At 47.8% G+C, this 27,500-nt stretch overlaps 1 protein-coding gene across 1 annotated transcript in view; it reads right to left on the reverse strand.

Moving 5' to 3' along the window:
• LOC139749421 (uncharacterized) overlaps nt 1-27,500 on the reverse strand; it is an 832,237-nt gene that overhangs the window by 457,211 nt on the left and 347,526 nt on the right. Inside the window, exon 2 of the mRNA XM_071663264.1 lies at nt 24,095-24,165. The gene's annotated coding sequence lies outside the window, so the exon portion shown is untranslated. The remainder of the gene's footprint in view (nt 1-24,094; nt 24,166-27,500) is intronic.

Genomic DNA, 27,500 nt, shown 5'->3' on the forward strand with positions numbered 1-27,500 from the left:
AGGCTGGGCTGGGCACCGGGGGAAGGAGCTGATACATGCTCAGGTTAGTGCGGACGCCCAGGTAGCAAGGAAACACCTGCCTCTACTTTATTACTTAATACAACCCACATGCCCCAGCCACCTGCGGGGCCAACAGCTTTATTATACAGCCAACGGCCGCCGGTCTGATTTAGAGCGCTGTTCTTCTCTTTCGGAGTTCCTAGGTGTGTGTGTGTGTGTGTGTGTGTGTGTGTGTGTGTGTGTGGGTGTGTGTGTGTGTGTGTGTGTGCACCTACCATCTAATCCGGGGACTCATCTCTACCCTCGCAACTCCGTTCACGACCCCCACCCTCCCTAGTACGTTAGGCAGCCGCCGATCCATCACCGCGCTGGGGGGGCAACAGAGCGGCCACCTCATCCACTGCAGGTGAAGGCGAGCGGACGGGCGGGCGAGCGGGCGGGCTGGCTTGGCCGCGTACACTTAGGAGCAACTGATCTAAATCTTGACGGCTTCCACCCCCACGATGATGTGTCTTACAGATGCTGGCAGTAAACTACACAGTCTATGACCCCGCAGGTGAATATCTCACTCTCTATGGCCCTTAGATTTGTCACTGGGTTGGATCTTGGGCGATTCCTCGTGCGTCGTACCCTCCAACCTGGGGATAAGTTTTCCGATTGCTCATCTGGGCTCAGGCGTTTCAGGAACCACCTTCGAGTCTACATCAGGCATATCTAAAATCAGGATTGAAATGGAAAAAAAAACGGAGGTTTTCATTATCTGTGTGTGTGTGTGTGTGTGTGTGTGTGTGTGTGTGTGTGTGTGTGTGTGTGTGTGTGTGTGTCAGTACTCACAATATCATCCCTGGACTTCCTCCAGTCTTCCACCACCCTGACACTACAGTTCCCTGACGTAGTCTACGTCATGACTCCTGGCTGTACAATCTTCACAGTTTTCAGAGAAGTGTTCACTGTTGACATCGTCGGACTGGTTCAGACACTTGATGGTTGTGATCAAGTCACCCCTTGCTTCTCTCTCATCCATGATGGGGAGGGCAAACTGATGATCTCTCACTGTAACTCAGCGCTAATTGTTATCTAACTATCTTCCATGGTCTCCTCTGGGTCTTCTATGTTGAACTTCGTTATTAAATGTGATGATCAAATCATATTCTCGTTTTGTCGTAATATCTGATGTGAGCTTTTATTTTTTTGTGTGTATTTATTATCTCGGCTGTAATTACCTAATTGTACTGTACCGGGAGGGAGTTCTACATTCGTAGAGCCCCATCCCTTGAACTTTTTCAACTATCATACAACTTTCTAAACTTCTGTACGGTGTCAACGTTCACAATGTTCACAAGAGTAAGTTCATTCCATCTGTCATACTCCAAAAGTGTTTTTGTGCGTCTTTCCCATCAATTTTCTTGCTTAATTTCTTGTTATGATCTGCGGTTGAACATAGCCTGGCATCTTTCGAAGAACTGCTGCTCGCTGTCTGCATCATCAAACTGGTTTAAAAACTTAAAGGCTGTGATCAGGTCACCCTTCACTCTTATCTCGTCCATGGTGGCCAAATTTCAGGCTTCTAGTCTTTCGCTGTATATTAGCTCTCTTAATTCTGGTTCCAAGTTCGGTGTCCTCCCTTATCTATCAGTTCGTGATATTTCAAGTGCGGTGACTAAAAATGAGAGGCATATTCTTATTCTGTTTTTTCTTTCTGTATGTTGGACGTGAGCAGCTTACTGGATACTTCACTTATCTATATATAATAGTTGAACGCAATTCTTCTCTTGCTAAAAGATATTTTGTCTCTTTTATCATTCTCTTAAGACAGGATTCTGGCGACAGATTAGGGACGCTGTCGACTACCAAGTTTCTCTCACACAGATTCCTAAGGCTTACTTCCCGCTATATGTGACTCATATGGAGGCCTTCTTTCGCTGTGTCCCATCCTCATTGATTTATATTTCCTTGGAATGAACACCTTCATTAACCATGTGTCAGACCAACCTTGGAGTATGCTTAGGTTCCCTTGCAAGATGATGCAATCGTCTTCACTAATTACATGAATCACGTATCAAACCATCTTTGGAGTTTGTCGAAGTTCCCTTGTAAGGTGATGCAATCCTCCTCACTATTTGTTTCTCTCATGACCTTAGCAACATCCGTAATCATATTCAGGGAGAAGTTCAACCCCTCTGGGAAATCATTTATACAGATCAAAAAGAATAATGGTTCCAGAACTGAATGCACGCCACTGGAAACCTCAACCCATTTCAAGAAGGCTTTTCTGATATGAGTTTTTTGTTTCCTTCCACCAAGTTAATCTTCTGTCAGTCTAAAGTCTTCCGTTAATTTCTGTTGGAAGATGTAGCTTCTTTGTAAGTCTTCCATGTGGCATAGTGTCAAATGCTTTCTGGCTGTCCAAATACAGAAAATCTGCCCAACCATCTTTATTGTCTGAAAGGAAGCTTACTCTCTCACATAAATCTACGGGGTTCGTGACAGATGACCTCATTTCCTTAACACCGTGTTGTCTCTCACTGAGGTAGTGTCCACGCGGGATAATGAAATTAATTCGTCCTTGTATGGAGTACTGCTCTCAGATCTGGGGTGTTGCTAGCTCTTTTGCTTACTTGACAGAGTTGAGTCGAAAGTGGTCCGACTTATAAAATGTCCAGGCTAACTTCCAACATAGACACCCTTGCCCTACGCCGCAACGTTGGTTTACTTTCCCTTTTCTATAGATATTACTTTGGTTTTTGCTCCCGAAAGTTGACTGCTTGTGTGACTTCACCACTAGCTAGACCAAGCAATACTCCGCAAGCTGCTGCGTCACATGATTATTGTGTGGCCATCAGCAATTCAAGGGTGGGTCGTTTTGATACCTGCTTCTTTCCCTACACGTCGAAGCATTGGAACTCTCTATCTCCTCATATTTCTCTCAATAACTATGACCTGGCTCATTTCAAAACACAGGTTTTTCACTTTCTCAAAATTTCGTAAATACTTTCCCTTGTCTTTTCTTTTTCTGTTTCATAATTCTTCATATATTTTAATTAGGGCTCGGCCTTGATGTGGACTTTGTCGTGACTGGAGCCTTCAACGTGAAAAGAAATGCTCTCTCTCTCTCTCTCTCTCTCTCTCTCTCTCTCTCTCTCTCTCTCTCTCTCTCTCTCTCTCTCTCTCTCTCTCTGGTTACCAGACTGTGAAGTACCAGGAAGAAGTTTCACACTCGTAGTTGCCCCATCTCTTCATCTGGTATCATACCACAACATTTCAGGAATTTCGTAAGCTGTCCGCATTCACATATTCATTCCTCAGTTTACACCATTTATGTACAATTTATACACCATAAGAATATTTCATAACTACAGCTTTTCTGACAAGTTTCTCGCCTTGACTTCATGTCATGGCCCCTGGTTGCCCCGTCACTACATCATCGTACTCTACTCTCTTCCATGGCGGGCAATTTTATGTCTCTAAACCTCTCACTGTAACTCAACTCACTTAATTCCGGTACCATCTTTGTTGCCCTCCTCTGGACCTTCTCTATGAGTTCTTTGTGCGGTAACCGAACGTGAGAGGTACATTCTAGTTTTAGCGCAATATACCATGTGAACAGTTCATTAATATTTCCTTATCCATATACTACCTTTACTACGCTCTTAGGTGGGGTTCTGGCGACAAGTTAGATACACCGTCGATTCCCAACTTCCTCTCGCACAGAGTTGCCGGTAGCAAAATCCCTGCTGGATAGTATGGACTCCCGTGGTGTAGCGGTTAGCGTTCTTGATTGTGACGCATTCAAGGGCCGTCCAAGGTCGTCAAGTGCATAGGTTCGAATCCTGGTAGCGGCAGTCGGTCCAGTCAACTCAGCTGTTTAACCCATCCCAAGAGGTTGGTCGATATAATGCCCAGGCTAAGGTGTATATATATATATATATATATATATATATATATGTACGAATAAAGTGTATATGAACGCGCACCTTCATAGAACATACAAAGCTCCATCAGCCAGGATCGAACCTGGGACCCCTTGTGCAAGAGGCAGGCATGCTAACCGCTAGGCTAAGGGACTGTATAATAGGAAACAACTATTCGAAATACTATGTGTGCATATATATATATATATATATATATATATATATATATATATATATATATATATATAATGAGACTAGGGTCTCAGTTCCCGTGCCGTCTCATCTAACACAAACAAAAATATTCATATTGAAGCTTTCTTTCATTGCGTGTCATCCTCATTACCTGGCATTTACTCGGGCTGAATTTAATCAAACCAACTGTGAAGTTCTCCTGTTCCGTTGGGGCAATCCTCCACTCTCTCTCTTTACTTCTCTCATGACCTCGGCGTCATCCCCCAATATATTACTTGTAGGAGACCAATCATTCTGGCGAGACAGTTGAGTTAGATGAAGAAAAGCAATGGTCTCAGGACTGAGCCCTGCGGCACGGCACTGCTCAACACAACTCACTTCGAAAACGATACTCTGACTTGTGTTTTTTTTTTTTCATGACGCTAAGATAATCTCCTACCCATCGAAGAAATCTCCCACGTCCTTCTGCACGAAGATCCGGCTTCTTTACCAGCCTCCTATGTAGCATAATGTCAAATGCCATCTGGCAGTCCAGATACACGCAATGCACCTCACCTTCATTTTTGTATAGTGTGGAGCTCACTCACAGAGGTCTAAGAAGTTTGTTGTTACACATGACCTCCTTTCCCTGAACCCGTGTCATCTCTCGCTAAGGCAGTCCCTCCTTTTTCAAACACTCATCCCTGTGCACTCTGATGATGTTTTACAGTACTGTACAGACTTCACTCGTCACAGAAAACGATCTGTAGTTCAGCGTCTCCTCCAGGTCTCCTTTCTTAAAGAGACGTACGATGTTCGTCCTCTTCCATTTCCTTCCTCCAGCAACATCTTGAACATTTCAAGTGGCTCGTCAAGCTCATCTGCGCAAATCTTCAGCAAATATGGAGAAACATCACGAGGACCATGAGCCTTATGGTCCTTCAGCAGTCTGTTTATGTCTCTTCTAGTTATCTTAGTGCTTCCCATACCATGTCACTACAGATAGCGCTGTTATGTCCTCCAGTGTGAAAATACCATGGAACTTGTCATTCAGCTCCTCCCATATCTTAACACTTGCATTTTTATGACTGATGTATCTGAATGCTTTAACCTAATCTGCTGCTCTTTTACTGAAAATTTCCTTTTGTTGAATCTATGAACAGATTTGGGATTGTCTCCTGTCTTATTTCTTAACACAAGATCATCCAAGTCATTATATTACAAAAACACCGTCATCATAAGAACATAACAATAACTAAAGAAAAAACATCATTCTTAAACATCCATCCATACAGACATGATGGCTAGGGCGTGTTGATAATGTGAAAGACGACTAGTGCACCGCTGATGTTACTGCACACACAGGTACTGAGGCTCCCACCACACAAACACAAAGAAGTGACGACAACTGAGCTAGACTGTTCCTCAAGGGTCTTCTCCTCCAGGTCAGTTGAAAACAACCTTGAGTGGTCGGAGGCCACGTCGATATGGATACAGAGAGGTTCGACGTGGGCTGCAGGATCTTTCTAGGAGTGTTCCACAACCTACCAGGATGAGGAATACGCTGTGAATGGTTCTCTCTCTCTTGTACTGACGGTGGGAAATAATTCTAACTTCAGGTCTTCATGATGAAGTTCGTTGGCGAAAAGTTTATGACCGAACAAGAAGGTGACATTTTATACCAGTGGGTTGGGTCGGGAGGAGGTTAAAATCCTCTTCCTCCACGTTTTCACGACTAACAGGTCAACCAATAAGCTATGGATGGTCCTCATTCTTGAGGGGACGGATCATATACAAGTAGGAGGTGGCTGGCTGTCGAGAGAGTATAGGATCATAGCTGCGCTGGTGTCATCCCCGATGTAATGCCATCATGAATGACAATGTGTGAGGAATAGTGTGGGTCGCCACGATGACCCGAAGAACAGATACATCAACAGAGAACAAGATAACGTGGGATCAGTGAGGGACAAGACAGGAAGACGCTTTGAACAAAAACAACCTAACTCGTTCAGGACATAAATCAGCTGTACCTCCGGGATTTCAAAAGCAATTAATCTTGAAATTAAGAATCCAAGTAGATGCAAATCACGACAAGAGAGACGTAGAAGTGCAATTCTCATTACATGAAGAGAATATGACAGGCTGAGGGTGAGTGAGGCGGATCCCTCATGAGCAGCTGATGCGAGTCCCGTTGACTGATGATGCTGGGCTGATTGATGACGCGCGGATGATGGATGACTGTGGCCTGATAGACGGCGGAGGATGGTGGCCAGTAAGCAAGAGGGGCAGAGGGATGTGTGTTTGTGTGTGTGTGAGAGAGAGAGAGAGAGAGAGAGAGAGAGAGAGAGAGAGAGAGAGAGAGAGAGAGAGAGAGAGAGAGAGAGAGAGAGAGTGTAGCTACCTACCTACTTAACTACGACTACTAAGACGTGATTTTCGCCAACCAGCAGGGCTAACGCGTAGCCCTCACCACACGTCTGGCTTGAACAATATTACCGCTTCTCTCCGCCGCTACGGACACCACTGAACCATCAACACTGAATTCATCTGAAACTGTTTTCAACCAATCATTAAAATTTGTTTGAAATATTTCTGAGCTTGTCCTCACCCCGTACCTTGTTTCCTCTTGATAGTAAAGTGAGCAGTCTTTCCTTTCTGCAAGGCTCTGGTACATTTTTGTCTGAGATCTTGTCCGGTATATTCCAAAAAATATTTGTGCAGACTTAAAAAGTGATTTTATTTTTCTTTTTACTTTCGCTGAGACGCTTTGAAGGCCAGGACATTATCCTTGATGACCTCAACGTTGTTGTCATGGGCAGATAATCATGTGTCTTTCTTGTTCTTCAGCGTCTCCTGACTGATCCTTCCTATGATCCAGCCACTCAAATTTTCTGACGTCTTCGATGTTCTCCTTCAAGATGGATTCCTCACTTCTGCCGAAAACGTCGCCACCTCGAGCGCTGGGTTCACCTTCTACATTCTGACAATTTGTTTCACTCACTATGTCCTAAGCGTCTGCTCCACTTTTTCCATGTTTAGCGTTCACTCCACCTTCTACATATTCAACATTTACTTCAATTTCTACATCTTTATCTATTGTGTCACGTTCTAACTTTTCCTGTTGTAGCATACAGTGGGGCACCAACACACAGTTGATGGTTTTTTCATTTATTTGCATAAATTTACCTCCAGGCAATCCCTATGTTTCTTTTCCATCCACTGTAAATCATTTTCAGACCATCTTACAATATATTTTCTGATCCTGTCACATGACTGACTCGTATCACATCTACATAACATCTAACTATACGAATGTTTGCTTCTCTCGCGACGTGTGATGTCGTTATTATCATTATTATATGACAAACTGTAAACTCATCCAGTGTCGCGGTTTGTGACCCTGACAATCACACACTCTCGGTCCTCACCCGAGGTCGAACCCGAGTAGGTTCGAGTCCCGGACGCGGTGGTCGGTCTGGAGTCACTCTAGCTGTTCATCCATGAGTTTCTGTTTCTCTCCCACTACACCAAACAGCCTCGTTACGACCCAGGGGTCTGTCGCCGTTTGAGGTCAGTTGCGTTCAAGCCGTATTACAGTGCTGACGTGTCCTTATGACGAGATGTGGCCGTAAAGCAGAGATAGATAGATAGATAGATAGATATATAGATGAGAGAGAGAGAGAGAGAGAGAGAGAGAGAGAGAGAGAGAGAGAGAGAGAGAGAGAGAGAGAGAGAGAGAGATCAACAATGGGTTCGAGTGCAGGTGACGGGTGCTGGAGGCAGAGCTGACTTGTGTGTTATTTACCCACTGGGTGGCGAGGTGTGTGACGGGGACTTGAAGTATGGAGGACGTCACGGGTGAACATGACGTGCGGCTGCTCACACACAGCCACACTTATAAGCAGAGAACACCTGTAGCCACACTTATAAACAGAGGACATCTGTAGCCACACTTATAAACAGAGGACATCTGTAGCCTTATAAACAGAGGACATCTGTAGCCACACTTATAAACAGAGGACATCTGAAGCTACACTTATAAACAGAGGACATCTGTAGCCACACTTATAAACAGACGACATCTGTAGCTACACTTATAAACAGAGAACACCTGTAGCCACACTTATAAACAGAGAACACCTGTAGCCACACTTATAAACAGAGGACACCTGTAGCTACACTTATAAACAGAGAACACATGTAGCCACACTTATAAGCAGAGGGCATATGTAGCCAGACTTGTAAGCAGGGGGCGCCTGTAACCAAACATAGTGTACATGTGTGAAGCACCTGTAGACACGCCTGTAACCAGAAAGTACCTGTACCCAGACCCATAAGCAAGGGAGCAACTGTAACCAGACCCCCTGGCAGGGGGCACCTGTAACCAGACCTTCTGGCAGGGGGCACCTGTAGCCAGACCTTCTGGCATGGGGCACCTGTAGCCAGACCTGGCAGGGGCACCTGTAAACAGACCTTCTGGCAGGGGGCACCTGTAACTAGACCTTCTGGCAGGGGGCACCTGTAACCAGACCTGGCAGGGGGCACCTGTAGCCAGACCTTCAGGCAGGGGGCACCTGTAACTAGACCTTCAGGCAGGGGGCACCTGTAACTAGACCTTCTGGCAGGGGGCACCTGTAACCAGACCTGGCAGGGGCACCTATAAACAGACCTTCAGGCAAGGGGCACCTGTAACTAGACCTTCTGGCAGGGGGGCACCTGTAACCAGACCTGGCAGGGGGGCACCTGTAACCAGACCTGGCAGGGGGCACCTGTAAGTAGCCGTTGCCTTACCAAGCCGTACCCGCCTGTAACCCTACCTCTCCACACCCAGGCGCTAAAGCCATTAGAATACTCGCGTGAAAGGTTACACCTGACCCACGAACTGGGTTCGTCGCCGCCCCCTGTACTGCCTTGTACCCATCGACCGACCACCACCACCACCACTCATCAACCACCACCCGCCAACCACCACTTACCAACAACCACCCACCCTCTGCCGCTCGTGGGATGTTCTCGGCGGCTGCTGAAGCGGTGGTTTGAGTAGAAAATGGGAGATATAAGTACCCATCTCCTCTTTCAGGTATATTCATTCACTGTCAGTCGACCAAACACACGAAAAATGAATACCATCGTTCATCCTCCACCCCCCCCCCCCCCCCCCCCCCCCCCCCAGGTCTACAACACCGGACAAACAAACAGAATTGGTCTCAACCTGGTTACCAACGCAAAACGCCACACACCCCGTTTTCTATAACTACACTATCTTTCTTATATATATATATATATATTTTTTTTTACATCGACTGGGCGTTGTTGGGTCTATTTACAATATATTACCCTCACAAGTCACTCTGGATCATTCCATCTCACGCCTCAGTGTTTACCAGACTCCCCAAAAGAGCGACTCTGACATGATCGTGTAAGAAGCGACAGAATTTCACAGACGCTGGGCATATGATGCAACGAACATCATCATATTGTATCACGACCCAGTTGGGAGAAGCACAGTTATACTGTTGAACATGATGGAGCATCAGTTTGACGCATTGAGCATGAAGTAAGGCCCCTAGGCACGACCGTACGACCCTTGGCCATAATGCCTCTGAGTCGTACCGTCGGGTTCAAGAGTCGTACGGTCGTGCTGAAGACGCGTATCAAAATATATGTACCAAACTCTGGCAAAGACGCCAGCCATCTTTTTTTCATCAATTCATCAACAACCATCAACTCCTGACGAGCCTGTAGACCACAGAGCCACGACAGTAAACCCAATCAAGTTTACCCCAGCAAACCTGTTGACTTACGAAAGACAGTGTCATCCCCAGATGAAAGTTTTCTATTTTTGAGTCAATCGGATTTTGAGAAATCAGTTTACCTACGAACAAGAGGAAGTACAATAAGTTACGAATGAAATTAATTCATTTATAAAAAACTTCCTCAAAGTTGATACTACGTAGATGAGATCACTTGTGAAGATCTGCTGTACGTCCAGTGAAAATCATATCTGTAACCTTCACCTCATCAGCTCTACAGGTAGAACCATTGTGTACGATGGTCTGGCCTCTGACCTGATGCCATAAGGGTCAGGTCAAAGGTTATGGCATCGTACCCAAGGGTCGTACCGTCGTGGTCAAGGGAACATGATTTTATCAAAGACGACTAAAGTCTTGCCCAGAAATGCTATCAGCTAACAGTGACAGTTATCAGTTCATCCGCGAAAGCTATGATTTTCTCACATCAAGAAAGCTATTCCACATCAAAACAGCTATATATCAAGAATGCTATAGTCTTCATCATGAGAAAGGCCAGAATGAGAAAGCTGTACCATTGCAACAGAGGTTGACTTCACCAAGAAAGCCGTGCTATAACAATAAAGCTATGACCCGCTAAGAAAGCTATGCAAGAAAAAAAAAGAAAGTTTTGTTTTCCCATGAAAGCTATGTTCCCCTGAAAAAGCTATGGCCCCGCCAAGAAAGTCACGCAACGTCATGCCAGCTATGGCCCACTGAGAAAACTACCACAGCAAGAAAGCTATCCTACCAAGTATGATGCAACATAAAGAAAGCTAGACCAGCCCAAGAAAGCTATGCCCCGCAAAGAAAGCTATGCTCCAACGAAGCTTGCCACGCCAAAGACAGGAGCAACTAACTCATCACTTGTACAAGTGAGCGAGGCTGCTCATCAATACCGGGTCACTCCTACATGTGACAGCAGCAGTAACTCATCAACGCGTCACTCCCACATGTGACAGCAGCAGTAACTCATCAACGCGTCACTCCCACATGTGACAGCAGCAGTAACTCATCAACGCGTCACTCCCACATGTGACAGCAGCAGTAACTCATCAACGCGTCACTCCTACATGTGACAGCAGCAGTAACTCATCAACGCGTCACTCCTACATGTGACAGCAGCAGTAACTCATCAACGCGTCACTCCTACATGTGACAGCAGCAGTAACTCATCAACGCGTCACTCCTACATGTGACAACAGCAGTAACTCATCAACGCGTCACTCCTACATGTGACAGCAGCAGTAACTCATCAACGCGTCACTCCCACATGTGACAGCAGCAGTAACTCATCAACGCGTCACTCCCACATGTGACAGCAGCAGTAACTCATCAACGCGTCACTCCCACATGTGACAGCAGCAGTAACTCATCAACGCGTCACTCCTACATGTGACAGCAGCAGTAACTCATCAACGCGTCACTCCTACATGTGACAGCAGCAGTAACTCATCAACGCGTCACTCCTACATGTGACAGCAGCAGTAACTCATCAACGCGTCACTCCTACATGTGATAGCAGTAACTCATCAACGCGTCACTCCTACATGTGACAACAGCAGTAACTCATCAACGCGTCACTCCTACATGTGATAGCAGTAACTCATCAACGCGTCACTCCTACATGTGACAACAGCAGTAACTCATCAACGCGTCACTCCTACATGTGATAGCAGTAACTCATCAACGCGTCACTCCTACATGTGATAGCAGTAACTCATCAACGCATCACTCCTACATGTGACAGCAGCAGTAACTCATCAACGCATCACTCCTACATGTGACAGCAGCAGTAACTCATCAACGCATCACTCCTACATGTGACAGCAGCAGTAACTCATCAACGCATCACTCCTACATGTGACAGCAGCAGTAACTCATCAACGCATCACTCCTACATGTGACAGCAGCAGTAACTCATCAACGCGTCACTCCTACATGTGACAGCAGCAGTAACTCATCAACGCGTCACTCCTACATGTGACAGCAGCAGTAACTCATCAACGCGTCACTCCTACATGTGACAGCAGCAGTAACTCATCAACGCGTCACTCCTACATGTGACAGCAGCAGTAACTCATCAACGCATCACTCCTACATGTGACAGCAGCAGTAACTCATCAACGCATCACTCCTACATGTGACAGCAGCAGTAACTCATCAACGCATCACTCCTACATGTGATAGCAGTAACTCATCAACGCGTCACTCCTACATGTGACAGCAGCAGTAACTCATCAACGCGTCACTCCTACATGTGACAGCAGCAGTAACTCATCAACGCGTCACTCCTACATGTGACAGCAGCAGTAACTCATCAACGCGTCACTCCTACATGTGACAGCAGCAGTAACTCATCAACGCGTCACTCCTACATGTGACAGCAGCAGTAACTCATCAACGCGTCACTCCTACATGTGACAGCAGCAGTAACTCATCAACAAATCATCATCACTGGCGGTAAGTCATCACACTTACCCTCACAATTAACAATGAAATGTAAACGTGAGTATCCTGACCTTGTGGTGTGCACAACCACTGCTGGGAGGAACCCCAGGCTGGCGGTGTGCACCAGTACCCCACTGTGGTGTGCACCAGTACCCCACTGTGGTGTGCACCAGTACCCCACTGTGGTGTGCACCAGTACCCCACTGTGGCGTGCACCAGTACCCCACTGTGGCGTGCACCAGTACCCCACTGTGGCGTGCACCAGTACCCCACTGTGGCGTGCACCAGTACCCCACTGTGGCGTGCACCAGTACCCCACTGTGGTGTGCACCAGTACCCCACTGTGGCGTGCACCAGTACCCCACTGTGGCGTGCACCAGTACCCCACTGTGGCGTGCACCAGTACCCCACTGTGGCGTGCACCAGTACCCCACTGTGGCGTGCACCAGTACCCCACTGTGGTGTGCACCAGTACCCCACTGTGGCGTGCACCAGTACCCCACTGTGGCGTGCACCAGTACCCCACTGTGGCGTGCACCAGTACCCCACTGTGGTGTGCACCAGTACCCCACTGTGGCGTGGTGTGCACCAGTACCCCACTGTGGTGTGCACCAGTACCCCACTGTGGCGTGGTGTGCACCAGTACCCCACTGTGGCGTGCACCAGTACCCCACTGTGGCGTGGTGTGCACCAGTACCCCACTGTGGTGTGCACCAGTACCCCACTGTGGTGTGGTGTGCACCAGTACCCCACTGTGGCGTGGCGTGCACCAGTACCCCACTGTGGCGTGCACCAGTACCCCACTGTGGCGTGCACCAGTACCCCACTGTGGCGTGGTGTGCACCAGTACCCCACTGTGGCGTGCACCAGTACCCCACTGTGGTGTGGTGTGCACCAGTACCCCACTGTGGTGTGCACCAGTACCCCACTGTGGTGTGCACCAGTACCCCACTGTGGTGTGCACCAGTACCCCACTGTGGCGTGCACCAGTACCCCACTGTGGTGTGGTGTGCACCAGTACCCCACTGTGGCGTGCACCAGTACCCCACTGTGGCGTGGCGTGCACCAGTACCCCACTGTGGCGTGGTGTGCACCAGTACCCCACTGTGGCGTGCACCAGTACCCCACTGTGGCGTGGTGTGCACCAGTACCCCACTGTGGTGTGCACCAGTACCCCACTGTGGTGTGCACCAGTACCCCACTGTGGTGTGCACCAGTACCCCACTGTGGTGTGCACCAGTACCCCACTGTGGCGTGCACCAGTACCCCACTGTGGTGTGGTGTGCACCAGTACCCCACTGTGGTGTGCACCAGTACCCCACTGTGCTAAGTGTGCACCAGTACCCCACTGTGGTGTGCACCAGTACCCCACTGTGGCGTGCACCAGTACCCCACTGTGGTGCGTTGTGTGCACCAGTACCCCACTGTGGTGTGCACCAGTACCCCACTGTGGCGTGGTGTGCACCAGTACCCCACTGTGGTGTGGTGTGCACCAGTACCCCACTGTGGTGTGCACCAGTACCCCACTGTGGCGTGCACCAGTACCCCACTGTGGCGTGCACCAGTACCCCACTGTGGCGTGGCGTGCACCAGTACCCCACTGTGGTGTGCACCAGTACCCCACTGTGGTGTGGCGTGCACCAGTACCCCACTGTGGCGTGCACCAGTACCCCACTGTGTGCGTGCGTGCACCAGTACCCCACTGTGGCGTGCACCAGTACCCCACTGTGGCGTGCACCAGTACCCCACTTGTGGCGTGCACCAGTACCCCACTGTGGTGTGCACCAGTACCCCACTGTGGCGTGGTCACCAGACCCCACTGTGGTGCACCAGTACCCACCACTGTGGCGTGTGCACCAGTACCCCACTGTGGTGTGCACCAGTACCCCACGTGGTGGACTGTGTGCACCAGTACCCCACTGTGGCGTGGTGTGCACCAGTACCCAACTGTGGCGTGCACCAGTACCCCACTGTGGCGTGGCCTGCACCAGTACCCCACTGTGGCGTGCACCAGTACCCCACTGTGGCGTGCACCAGTACCCCACTGTGGCGTGCACCAGTACCCCACTGTGGTGTGCACCAGTACCCCACTGTGGCGTGCACCAGTACCCCACTGTGGTATGCACCAGTACCCCACTGTGGCGTGCACCAGTACCCCACTGTGGTATGCACCAGTACCCCACTGTGGCGTGGTGTGCACCAGTACCCCACTGTGGTGTGCACCAGTACCCCACTGTGGCGTGGTGTGCACCAGTACCCCACTGTGGTGTGCACCAGTACCCCACTGTGGTGTGCACCAGTACCCCACTGTGGTGTGCACCAGTACCCCACTGTGGCGTGGCGTGCACCAGTACCCCACTGTGGCGTGGCGTGCACCAGTACCCCACTGTGGCGTGGTGTGCACCAGTACCCCACTGTGGTGTGCACCAGTACCCCACTGTGGTGTGCACCAGTACCCCACTGTGGCGTGGCGTGCACCAGTACCCCACTGTGGCGTGGCGTGCACCAGTACCCCACTGTGGTGTGCACCAGTACCCCACTGTGGCGTGGTGTGCACCAGTACCCCACTGTGGCGTGGTGTGCACCAGTACCCCACTGTGGTGTGCACCAGTACCCCACTGTGGCGTGGTGTGCACCAGTACCCCACTGTGGTGTGCACCAGTACCCCACTGTGGTGTGCACCAGTACCCCACTGTGGCGTGGTGTGCACCAGTACCCCACTGTGGCGTGGTGTGCACCAGTACCCCACTGTGGTGTGCACCAGTACCCCCACTGTGGTGTGCACCAGTACCCCACTGTGGCGTGCACCAGTACCCCACTGTGGTGTGCACCAGTACCCCACTGTGGTGTGCACCAGTACCCCACTGTGGCGTGCACCAGTACCCCACTGGTTAGATCCCCAAAACTTGATGCTCTAATGTGACAACGTAAAAATACCGGGCACCGCCGTGTGGTTATCCGGTTTTGTGATATACCCCACTGTGGCGTGCACCAGTACCCCACTGTGGTGTGCACCAGTACCCCACTGTGGTGTGCACCAGTACCCCACTGTGGCGTGGTGTGCACCAGTACCCCACTGTGGCGTGGCGTGCACCAGTACCCCACTGTGGTGTGCACCAGTACCCCACTGTGGTGTGCACCAGTACCCCACTGTGGCGTGGTGTGCACCAGTACCCCACTGTGGCGTGGTGTGCACCAGTACCCCACTGTGGTGTGCACCAGTACCCCACTGTGGCGTGGTGTGCACCAGTACCCCACTGGTGTGCACCAGTACCCCACTGTGGTGTGCACCAGTACCCCACTGTGGCGTGGTGTGCACCAGTACCCCACTGTGGCGTGGCGTGCACCAGTACCCCACTGTGGTGTGCACCAGTACCCCACTGTGGTGTGCACCAGTACCCCACTGTGGCGTGGTGTGCACCAGTACCCCACTGTGGCGTGGTGTGCACCAGTACCCCACTGTGGTGTGCACCAGTACCCCACTGTGGCATGCACCAGTACCCCACTGTGGTGTGCACCAGTACCCCACTGTGGTGTGCACCAGTACCCCACTGTGGTGTGCACCAGTACCCCACTGTGGCGTGCACCAGTACCCCACTGGTTAGATCCCCAAAACTTGATGCTCTAATGTGACAACGTAAAAATACCGGGCACCGCCGTGTGGTTATCCGGTTTTGTGATATACCTGGTTACGCAACTTGGTTACCCAGTACTGCAGTATCAATACCAGGTAATGCAGCATACATACCCGGTACTGCAGCGTTGGGAGCCGGTATTGTACTTTATTGTACCTATTGTACCTATGCTGTACCTTACCACACACTGTAGCGCAAGGACCCGAAGCTACACTAGCTGCACCATAGCGTGAGGAGAAGACCCCAGTAGTGAGGGCGTCCTGCTCACACTCCAGGAGACGAGTAAGTGAACCGGACACCCATACAGTAGGCAAATGTGGATAACTATATCTGTTAATCATGCCAAGTTTTCTCTTAACAAAACCATTATAAGCATAACTCTACGTAAACACCATACCTCATTAACTTCTATACTCGTTAGAGTTACTAGTAACAATGATATATATATATATATATATACGAACAAAGTGCATATGAACGCGCACCTTCATAGAACATACAAACCTCCAACAGCCAGGATCGAACCTGGGACCCCTGTGTAACAGGCGGGAGCGCTACCGCTAGGCTATGATCGCCCCTAATAAGGGAAATGACTATTCGAATACTATGTACTCGAATACCCTTCGTCTCACGTTGGTACGCAACGGGGTCTACACTGGTCATTTCCCCATCAGGCTCACACAGCCAGCAGATAGCGTTTTACCGAACCTATATATAGTTAGAATGAAAAATATAGACCATGAAAGAGTTCACCTTTTCACTTTACAAGGAAAAAGATGTACATTAGAATACAACACAAAACTCTGTGCTGTTCAAAATACGGACGTCTGTCTATCTGTAAACATGCCGAGAAAGTTGCCTGACGTACGATGAGTAACTCCCTCACACACAGTTGGCCATAATTCATCCATTTCCTTGGCTGGAGAGAAATTGCTGATGCTGAATGATATCTTTTTGAGAAAATATTGCTCTATATTACATTACACCATAATATAACAATCAGAAAATTGTTTGATGTACGACAACTAATCAGAAAACAGATACCAACAATTCATCCATTTTCTGAGCAAGACAGAAACTTCTGGCTGCTGTGGTGATCCATTTTCGGGAAAGTACGTTATTGTTGAACGGGAAGATTGTGACAACAACACAAGGAGGTAAAAAGAGGAAAAGTGGCGGAGATGAGTGATTACACCGCAGAACAATGCCAATCCACCGTTCTGTCATTGAAGCACGAAGAGGCGAGAGCCCAGAGGGCCAAATCTGTTAATTTTCCATAAAAGCTAACATCAAATATCGACCCTAATATGAATCAAATTCCTGAAAGTAAAAGTCAAAACTGGAGAATGAAAAGAGAAGACATGATAACTGAGGGTCAAGGCCCAAAAACTGAAAAAAAAAGAGGAACCAGAAGTCATAAGAATCTATGAACGAAAATCCAAGACTCCAGATGGAAAAGCTAACATCGGAACACCAGAGACCCCAACACTCACACTGAGCGAAGCGAGGCGAAAGGTGTCACCCCAACCCGCCCGCTGAGGCCCGCCGCCAGCCTACAAACACCAGGTCGAGTTCACACACACCCGCCATACAATGGCAGACGCCAGGATCTACGACACCGAGTCATGCGTCTGCAGGGCAGCGGTGATTACACCTCGCCCCACCCGACCTGTCACATTGTTATGGAACTACGGGAAACACGAAACTACGAAAAGAGAGAGAGAGAGAGAGAGAGAGAGAGAGAGAGAGAGAGAGAGAGAGAGAGAGAGAGAGAGAGAGAGAGAGAGAGAGAGAGAGAGAGAGACTCATCTCCAAGCACCACCAGTGCTTCGACCGAAAGGCACGTTGCACCTTCAGTTCTCACACCGCGACCAACCAAAGCCTGATATGGGTACACGCCTTCAACATACAGTCCTACAGTGGTGTCAGAGCCTCTAAATCAAGAGCCTCTGGCCGTTACACTCCCCCTCCCTCTCCCACCCTGACGCCTCTGCCTCTCACCAGCGGAGATTTATCCCCTAACACTAATGCCTCACCTGCCAGATTACGATCACAGGGGCGAGATTATGATGATAATCCCAGACTACAACTTTATCTTACATCCTAGCAATCGCCGTGAACGCATTAATCACATTTAATGGGTCAGCTGCTGGAATACCTAAGTGGGAGAGGAGGTGTTTCAGTGGGCGCCACGACGGAGGCGGCAGCGAAGACCACCTCCTCACACTGGCAACCACGTCCACCAGAGGAAAATTCAGGACTCGGTGATCCTTTTTTCAATATATATGAATACGATTATATATATACTTGGACAGAGCTCAAAGACGTCGGGTTAGAGATTACAGATATGGGGGCGAAGATTACAGAAACAGGGCTAAAGATACGGGGACGGCAGTTAGAAGCATGGGAATAAAGATTATATAGATATGGACAAAGATTACAGACACAGCGATAAATACAGGCACAGCGATAAAGATTACAGACACAGTGATAAAGATTACAGGTACAGTGATAAAGATCACAGGCATGGGGACACAAATCAGAAGCAGGAAGGCGATCATATACACTGGGGTAAAGATTACGTAACCGGGAACAGAAATCACAGAACTGGATATAAAAGATTTCATATACAGAGACAAGGTATAAATCCGAGACGTAATCACAGATCAAAGATATAAGGCAAAGTTACACTGTGCAATATACTGTATAGAGGAAGGCGGAGCTTAAAGACACAGGGCGGAAACTATGAAGGGAGGCAGATAACAGACACAGGGAGGTTACACACGGTGACACTGATGACAGATACGGATACAGATTATACTAATATCCTCCACCGTTATTGACCTCTGGCGTGAGAGCATCAGAAGCGGCCTTGGACCTAACCTTCAGACGCAGGGAGGGACTTGGGTAAATCACGTTCACATGGGACTCTGTCGTACCACTGTGTCTGTGATGGCTAGCGGCACGACACACACTCCACTTCGCCATGCACTGATGGAACAACTGGTTTATGATCATCTTTATTCCCTTCATTCTATGTGTACTTAGTCATATATGACGTCAAAACATGTACAATGGGAAAACTTCAGCCGGAATAGAATTTGTGTCTTTTTTTTTTTTTGCCATCAGAAAGTGAAAGAGTAAAGATGAGACAGCCGGAGTGATGGAGAATGTGTGAGAAGCGTTGATGAGAACACTGAAGTCTGGTCACTAAGAGTCTGGTCGGGCAGTCAGTGGCTGTGTCCTGTGCTCTGCTGTACTGGACGTCTCAGGGGAGAGCGTCGTCCAAGACAGCGTTCCTCCACATCCCGTGACGAGACCCTGTGAGTCTCACACCAACACTTCAATATTGACGTCGTCTACTTTCTCACATTCTCGCTAACGTTTACCTTAGAGTGTCCCCCCCCCCCCCACCACCACTTCCCCTCCCGGGCAGGCGACTGTTTCTGCCTTCCCTCCACAGTGCCCTCCAGCAGCACTCCCTTCGATCCCTTCCCGTACTCACTCCCCCGGGAGCATGTTACCCTCCCTTAAGCTCCCTCCAGCCTCTAGCCACTTTCATTTCATCTCCACTGCAGTTCCTCGTGCGCTTCTCCCTCCATTTGAAAACGACCTGAAAAAAAATCTTTTATGTCGCTCCCTCCCTTCCAGTGTCACTTCCTTACGCAACATCTGAGCCTCACACAACGTTCCTCGACCATGGCTCCACCTTCTTCACATCATCATACAAGCCACACTTTTCTCAGTATCATATTTCAGGCAGTAAAATCCATCTCGATATCACCAACATAATTCTTGAAAAAATAAATTTACAAGAGGACACTACACCGAATTGACTTTACTACGTCAGTCAGCGATGCGCCTCACAGATGAGGATTACTTCTTGCTCCGCGTTGAAATCTCCTCGTCCTTCCAACTTTTAAGACTTCAAGCATCTAGCTAATTCTCCAAAGTGTGTGTGTGTGTGTGTGTGTGTGTGTGTGTGTGTGTGTGTGTGTACGCCACCCTCACCCCCTTCCTTCTCATTCTTAATTAACTGCACTGAAAATTATCGGTTTATAGGAAAAAAAAAACTATTAATATACTGATACATAAAGTGAGACGCTATGTATGATGATCAAACCTTACGCCAGAGAAAGCAGTGCTACGTGCCAAGTGTAGGTCTGTATGATTACATCCGGGGTTCGGTGTGCGTCAAGAGGTCTCAGATGGTGGCAGTGTGATAATTCTATCTTCAATGGCCTGAAACTCTAACTCCTGCTGTGCCACTGTACAACACATGAGCTGTTCTTTTACTAACATCCCGAGCCTTTGCCTCAGAAGGTGCAGACGAGATGTACATCCAACCCAACATGTGCAGGACCGACATGGATGATGTGGGTTGTACCGCCTGGGAGGATGTGTGACGTGTCTGTCTTAAAACGTAACTGAAGTGCAACTCTCTAGAACAGATCTCTACTTTTATAGGTTCTTGTGTCGTGCATGTAGTAGTGTGTATGACCGGCACCTTATGTAGTATATACCAGCTGTATTTTGTCTCAGTGTACACACGATATGTATCTTTCACAGTAAATGTAATTTGTCTTTTAGGAAGTGTACATGATTTGTACATGTAAACTGTTCCTTAAGTCATATGCATCACATTTTCTATCAATACATGGTGTACCTTTCGTAATACGAATAGAAAATGAGTTTTGTATCTCAACATGTACGTGTCGTTCGTACACACAATTCATATGACGTACACTGGACAAGTACATACGAGATGCTGAAACCAGTTGTACATATGAGCATCACATTGAACATTACTAATGACCTATAAGTCTGGTTGCACAAGCTATACCTCTCGAAGCACACATGATTTACAAATTCCAAAAACCTTATCTTCAGCAGAGTATAAGATACAGTGAAGGAGGAAGATTGTCCCAAGGAGATCACAGTACATCTGTGACAGAGTTTTGACTCTCGGGATTCTGGTCGCAGCCCTGAAGATGCCACAAGTTTAATTTTAGTGTCATTCCGTCACCATCGCATTCCTGAAAACACACGTGAACTGTGGCAATGTGTCTCAAGTTACCAACTTGCAGGTCTGCCACATTCGAAAGACTGGATATGCGTACGCACACCAAACACTCATGAATACGATGACATGTATGTGGCCAAACGTGATATCATTTCCCTCACCGAAGGGAAAAAAGAAAAGAAGATGGATACCACTATAGAAGAAATGTGACAAATATCATGTGTGGTGAGGGAGGGACGTGGGAGGTGCGTGTGTGTGTGTGTGTGTGTGTGTGTACAGAGTGACGCTGCCATGTCATAGTCATGTCACGTCCCGCCAACAATGGCTTAGTGTTGACACTAATGTTGAGAATCAGTGTACGCCAACATTGTCTCGGCAGAGGTATCAAGTTGGCGTAACGGTGGCAGGAGATGGTGTCAAGGTGGCAGAGTGGTGGGAAGGAGATGGTGTCAAAGGGAGGATCGATAGGGAGAAGATGGTGTCAAGGTGGCAGAGTGGTGGGAAGGAGATGGTGTCAAAGGGAGGATCGATAGGGAGAAGATGGTGTCAAGGGATTTTGCGAGAAACTCACGGGGTGAAAAAGCGGTTGTAGTGGGTAGTGTCAGGGGTGCACAAGAGGCGCTCAGGAGATTCCAGCAGCAGGAGGAGTGGTGGTGTCGAGGGACGTGGGAGAGGTGCAAGGCTACCGTCGAGGGAGGAACAAGGGCCCTGTAGTGGCGTCAGGAGGAGGAGGAGGAGGAAGAGGACCACACATCAGCGACGTATTGGGTCGGAAGCAAATATGAGCGTCAAGGTGGATCCAGGGAACACGTACAGGACTACATGGCACAATGAAGGTTAAGCGTAGCCAGGGTATGTCAGCGTCGTACGTTATGTTCCAATAATCGTAAACATTACATAAGTCTAGCAGGAATAAGATGCACGTATACTTATAAAAGAATACTATCAATCTTGACAGCAAAAAAGAGTTAGTGAAGGTTTTCTGATTTACATGTTGTAAATCAATGCATGATAAACAACTATGCTAATCTCATCCCTATTAATCCATTGCAACTAAACATATTTACGGTATAAATCAACCCAGAAAATATGACGTGGAAAGACTTCAACCTCCCTGCTTTGACGAGACGTGGCAGACGCCTCCAGACACACAAGTTATAAGGTCAACATCACCCGTGAGGTGCAAGAACAGCGAGCAACACTGGGTTCATGCTTCATTAATGGCGGTATATATACCACAGGGACAGCCTGGTCCCAGAGCCAACTGCTGGGCCGGTATGACCACCTATGCAATCAACGTAATATATAAGGAACATAAATACTCACATGATTCCTAATGTCACTAACACAACGTAAAGGAATGATAAACGTATCAAGAAGCACCGAGGAGAAGGCATGGCAGTGTTGTGAGCGAGAGATTTCAGAAAACTACAAAGTATGACCAAATACTGTGGTGGTCTCGGCTTCAGTGGACCGGTCCATGTACCACAGACCAGACCACTGTCTCACTAACCCTGGCTTCTGATGTACCATACAAAGTCACACTTGGGTATAGCCCTGAGTGTGTCTGAAGTACCTTCCTCAATAGCATACCATCCTGGCTGGGATTCGATCACAGATTCAGGAGTGTATGATCATCTCGGTAACCAGTGAGCAACCATACCCACAAGACGAAGGAGGAGGGAAATAGTTTTGTGCAGAATATTATGTCATGACGACGAGGCTAATGTATCATAATAAATCAAATGCTACAAATGTAATATTATGAAACATATGCAAAAAATAATACTAAAAATTGAATAAAACAATGAATAATGAGAAATGAATGACATTCATGAATAAGAATCAGGAGGTATACAGATATAAACAATAATGAAAACTTAAACACAACAAACGGAATGAAGATGAGCAGATTATGCAACATGGAACATAGTTGAACCACACTGCACCTGAGCCAGCCAGCCAGCCAGGCAGTACATGGCGGCAGTGCAGACAATGAAGACGGGGGACGGGAGACGGATGGGCGGCCTGTCACGTGAAATATTGCCACACCATAACATGAACCAACCTTAAAGTGGCCACAAGAGCCAACAGCCTCGAGCCTCTCCTGGATAATTTGTACTTGTGCACCACATCTGCTTCGACTATAACCTTTCCCATAGGAGGCAAAGCACCTCCACTCCTCCGATAACCCCTCCTACATCCTGTACATCCTGTAGGAGGTACAGTAAGTCCACTCCCTTAATACTCATTCTTGCAGGAGGCACAATACATCCAATACTACAACACACTTTCCTATTGTAGGCAGGATATATCGACTCGTCTTACAGCCTTTCCTATACGACGATATCTTCTTGAAGAATGTATCTACTCCTCCAATATCCTTCCCTCTATGAGGTACAATACATCCACTACTTTAATAAACTTTCCTACAGGCGGGAGACGTGAACATCCTTAAGCACACTCCCCCCCCCTTGGTTTTCGTCTACGGTAACCTCCCCACTACGATAACCTCACCACTACGATAACCTCACCACTACGATAACCTCACCACTACGATAACCTCACCACTACGATACATGTACCAAGTCCTATGTTATCCTACCACTGTAGTGCCTCCACTCCTGAAAGTAACCCATCCATTAAAGATCACATATTCCACATACAGTACATCTACTTCAGTAGTGCCCTTGTTCTTATAATTCACCTACATCTTGTAGGATACTATATCTACTTTTATATTAAAGCCTCACGACAACGTTCGTCCATTTCTCTACTCCTTTCTCCTCTGCAGTATCTCTAATCTCTCCAGTTGGAGTGTATACAGCATTGCCAAACAGAAAGGCTTCTCCCACCTCCTGGAGCAGACGTCCTCTCTCCAGAGTAGGTTTCCCAGATGACAACAGACAGTACTTATCCCAGCAAACACTAATCCCAGCAAAAACTAACCCAAGCAAATACTCACCTCAGCAAACACTTCCCTCAGCAAACACTCACCTCAGCAAACACTAATCCCAGCGAACACTCACCTCAGTAAACAGTGGTCCCAGCAAACACTAACCCCAGCAAATCCTTACCCAGTCAAGTAAGTTAAAGCCAGGTTGTTTCTCTTACCTTGTTCACATGCCAGCCAGGGTTGGCACTAGCGGGCCGGGCTCGGCGGGGGCATACTGTCCCGGCGCTGCCTGTAAGGAAAACAAACTGGCATAAGTCACAACACAGGCGAAAGATACAAGTCTGTACACACACACACACACACACACACACACACACACATATATATATATATATATATATATATATATATATATATATATATATATATATATATATATATATATATATATATATATATATATTTCTTTCTTTCAAACTATTCGCCATTTCCCGCGTTAGCAAGGTAGCGTTAAGAACAGAGGACTGGGCCTCTGAGGGAATATCCTCACCTGGCCTCGTTCTCTGTTCCTTCTTTTGGGAAAGAGAGAGAGAGAGAGAGAGAGAGAGAGAGAGAGAGAGAGAGAGAGAGAGAGAGAGAGAGAGAGAGAGAGAGAGAGAGAGAGAGAGATGAGGAGGAGAGGGTTGAGGGGTCTGGTCATACTCTAGGGACATTGACCTCACCATCGAAGATTCATGTGAGGTTATAACCCATGGATATTACGGTCATAACATAAGGGTGCAATGTGGTCATAACCCAGGTTAATATGGATCCAGAGGCCATTAAACAATAGGCTTCAGTAACCCCAGGATAACATATTATGGTCTTGTACCTTGTTAGTCAAAAGTGAAGTTTTCGGGATCATAAAAATTGGCCTGAAGAATAATACAGTCCTAAAGTTAAGGATAATACAGTCGCAAATCTTAGACTCAAGGATTATACATGAACAACTTAAGGGTCATACAGCTTTACAGTTCAGACCCTAGAATAAGAGCCATAAAGTTAAGGATAATACAACTTTACAGATTAGAACCTAGGATAAGAATCATAAAGTTAAGGATAATACAACTTTACAGATTAGAACCTAGGATAAGACTCATAAAGTTAAGGATAATACAGTCATAAAATTAACACCCAAGTATAATACAGACACAAAATGAACATCAAAGGATTATGTAGCCATAAAGTTAACACCCAGAGATAATACTGCCATAAAGTTAAAACCTAAGAATAATCCATCCATAAGGTTAACATCCAAAGATAACTTAGCCATCAAGTTAAAGACGAAGGATAATACAGCCAACAAGTTAAGACCCAAAGACAATACTGTCACAAGACTATAACTCTAGGATAATACGTTAAGCTTTACGTTAAAAATGTGGCCATCATACACGCGGGTCGTACCGTCGCGATTAAGGGTCGTACCGTCGCACTCAAGAGTCGTACTTCCGTGGTCAGGAAGTTAAACACACACACACACACACACACACACACACACACACACACACACACACACACAACACACACACACACACACACAACACACACACACACACACACACAACACACACAACACACACACACACACACACACACACACAACACACACACACACACACACACACACACACACACAACACACACACACACACACACACACACACACACACAACACACACACACACACACACACACACACACACACACACACACACACACACACTTATACATACAGAATATGTACCTTCGAGAAAAGCCAGATAAATACAGAGACAATATATACATCTCTCTCTCTCTCTCTCTCTCTCTCTCTCTCTCTCTCTCTCTCTCTCTCTCTCTCTCTCTCCATCAGTTAGCGCAGTGGCTGTCATGTTTCCTTCTCAACCTTTCTGCCTCTCGCGCACACGTGGCCTGCTGGCATTCAGTCCACGTGCACATGATCTCTCCACCCTGTACACAACAACGCATTAACACACACTTTAACACACACGACTCGTTATTCGTAAGACAAGATTTTCATATGGTAAGCGGTAAGCGGTGAGCGCTACGCGTGCTGGCCCTGCCTAATGGGTAAAAATCTATCTCGTCGTAGGGGTCTCGTAGGGGTTCTCGTAGAGTTCTAGTAGGGTTCTCGTAAGGATTTTGTATTGATCTCGTAGGGTTCTCGTAGGGGTCTCGTAGGAATCTCGTAGGGGTCTCGTAGGGTTCTCGTAAGGGGTCTCGTAAGGATCTTGTAGGGGTCTCGTAGGGTTCTCGTAGGGATCTCGTGAGGATCTCGTAGGGTTCTCGTAGGGATCTCGAAGGGGTCTCGTAGGGTTCTCGTAGGGTTCTCGTAGGGATCTCGAAGGGGTGTCGTAGGGGTCTCGTCGGGTTCTCGTAGGGATCTCGTAAGGATCTCGTAGGGGTCTCCTAGGGTTCTCGTAGGGGTTCTTGTAGGGATCTCGTAAGGGTTCTCGCAGGAGTCTCGTAAGGATCTCATAGGGTTCTCGTAGGGGGTCTGGTAGGGGTTCTTGTAGGGATCTCATAGGGGTCTCAAAGGGTTCTCGTAGGGGGGTCTCGTAAGGGTTCTTGTAGGGATCTTGTAGGGGTCTCGTAGGGGTCTCGTAGGGGGGTCTGGTAGAGGTTCTTGTAGGGATGTTGTAGGGTTCTCGTAAGGATCTCGTAGGGGGTCTCGTAGGTTCTCGTAGGGGGGTCTGGTAGAGGTTCTTGTAGGGATGTTGTAGGGTTCTCGTTATAACTCTCTGGGTGGTCGGGCCGGCCTACCCCGCCCCCATCACCTCCCTGGCCGGCACGGCGGCGGCCCCTTTGCACATGCAAAGTCAGTGGTGCTCCGGTTATAAGTCTTGAATAATTCAAGGTGGCATTATAAGCCGTGTGGCGCAGCCATCCTTAATATACACACACGCCTCTCACAGCAACTGCGAATGCTATAATGTATACACCTTCATATAAACTTCACCTTTACGCTATATATATATATATATATATATATATATATATATATATATATATATATATATATATATATATATATATATATATAGACACGAATGCCACCTCATAAATGTAAATTGTAAATTGCTGACCGTGAGGTATGTTGTGAGTGGTTCACAGCGAGGTATGTACATCCTGTAATATGTGTACTTGATCTTTACTTCATCTTTACAGGTTTTGCAGACAACACAACGATTGTTTCATAATTACCCCAGTGTTGCTCCTTCCTCTACATGAGGTCATGACCTTGCGTGAAGTGAGGGGAGGAGGGGGGAGGGGGAGAAGAGAAGGGGGAGGGAAGGAAGATGGTTGGGAGGGTGGGGAAAGGTGGTGGGGGGTAGGGGAAGGTAGGGCAAGGTAGGCCAGGGGTAGAGGAAAGGAAGGCCAGGGGCAGGCGAAGGTAGGCCGGGGATAGGGGAAGGTAGGCCAGGGGTAAAGGAGGTGGCCGGGGGTAGAGGAAGGTAGGTTGGGGGTAAGGGAAGGCTGTCAGGGGTAAGAGAGGTGGGTCGGGGGTTGGAGAAGGAAGGCAAGGGGTAGAGGAAGGTAGGTGGGGGGAGAGGGGTAGGTAAAGATAGGGCGGGGGTTAGGGAA

The sequence above is a fragment of the Panulirus ornatus genome, chromosome 7 (assembly GCF_036320965.1).
Source record: "Panulirus ornatus isolate Po-2019 chromosome 7, ASM3632096v1, whole genome shotgun sequence".
Classification (NCBI taxonomy): domain Eukaryota; kingdom Metazoa; phylum Arthropoda; class Malacostraca; order Decapoda; family Palinuridae; genus Panulirus; species Panulirus ornatus.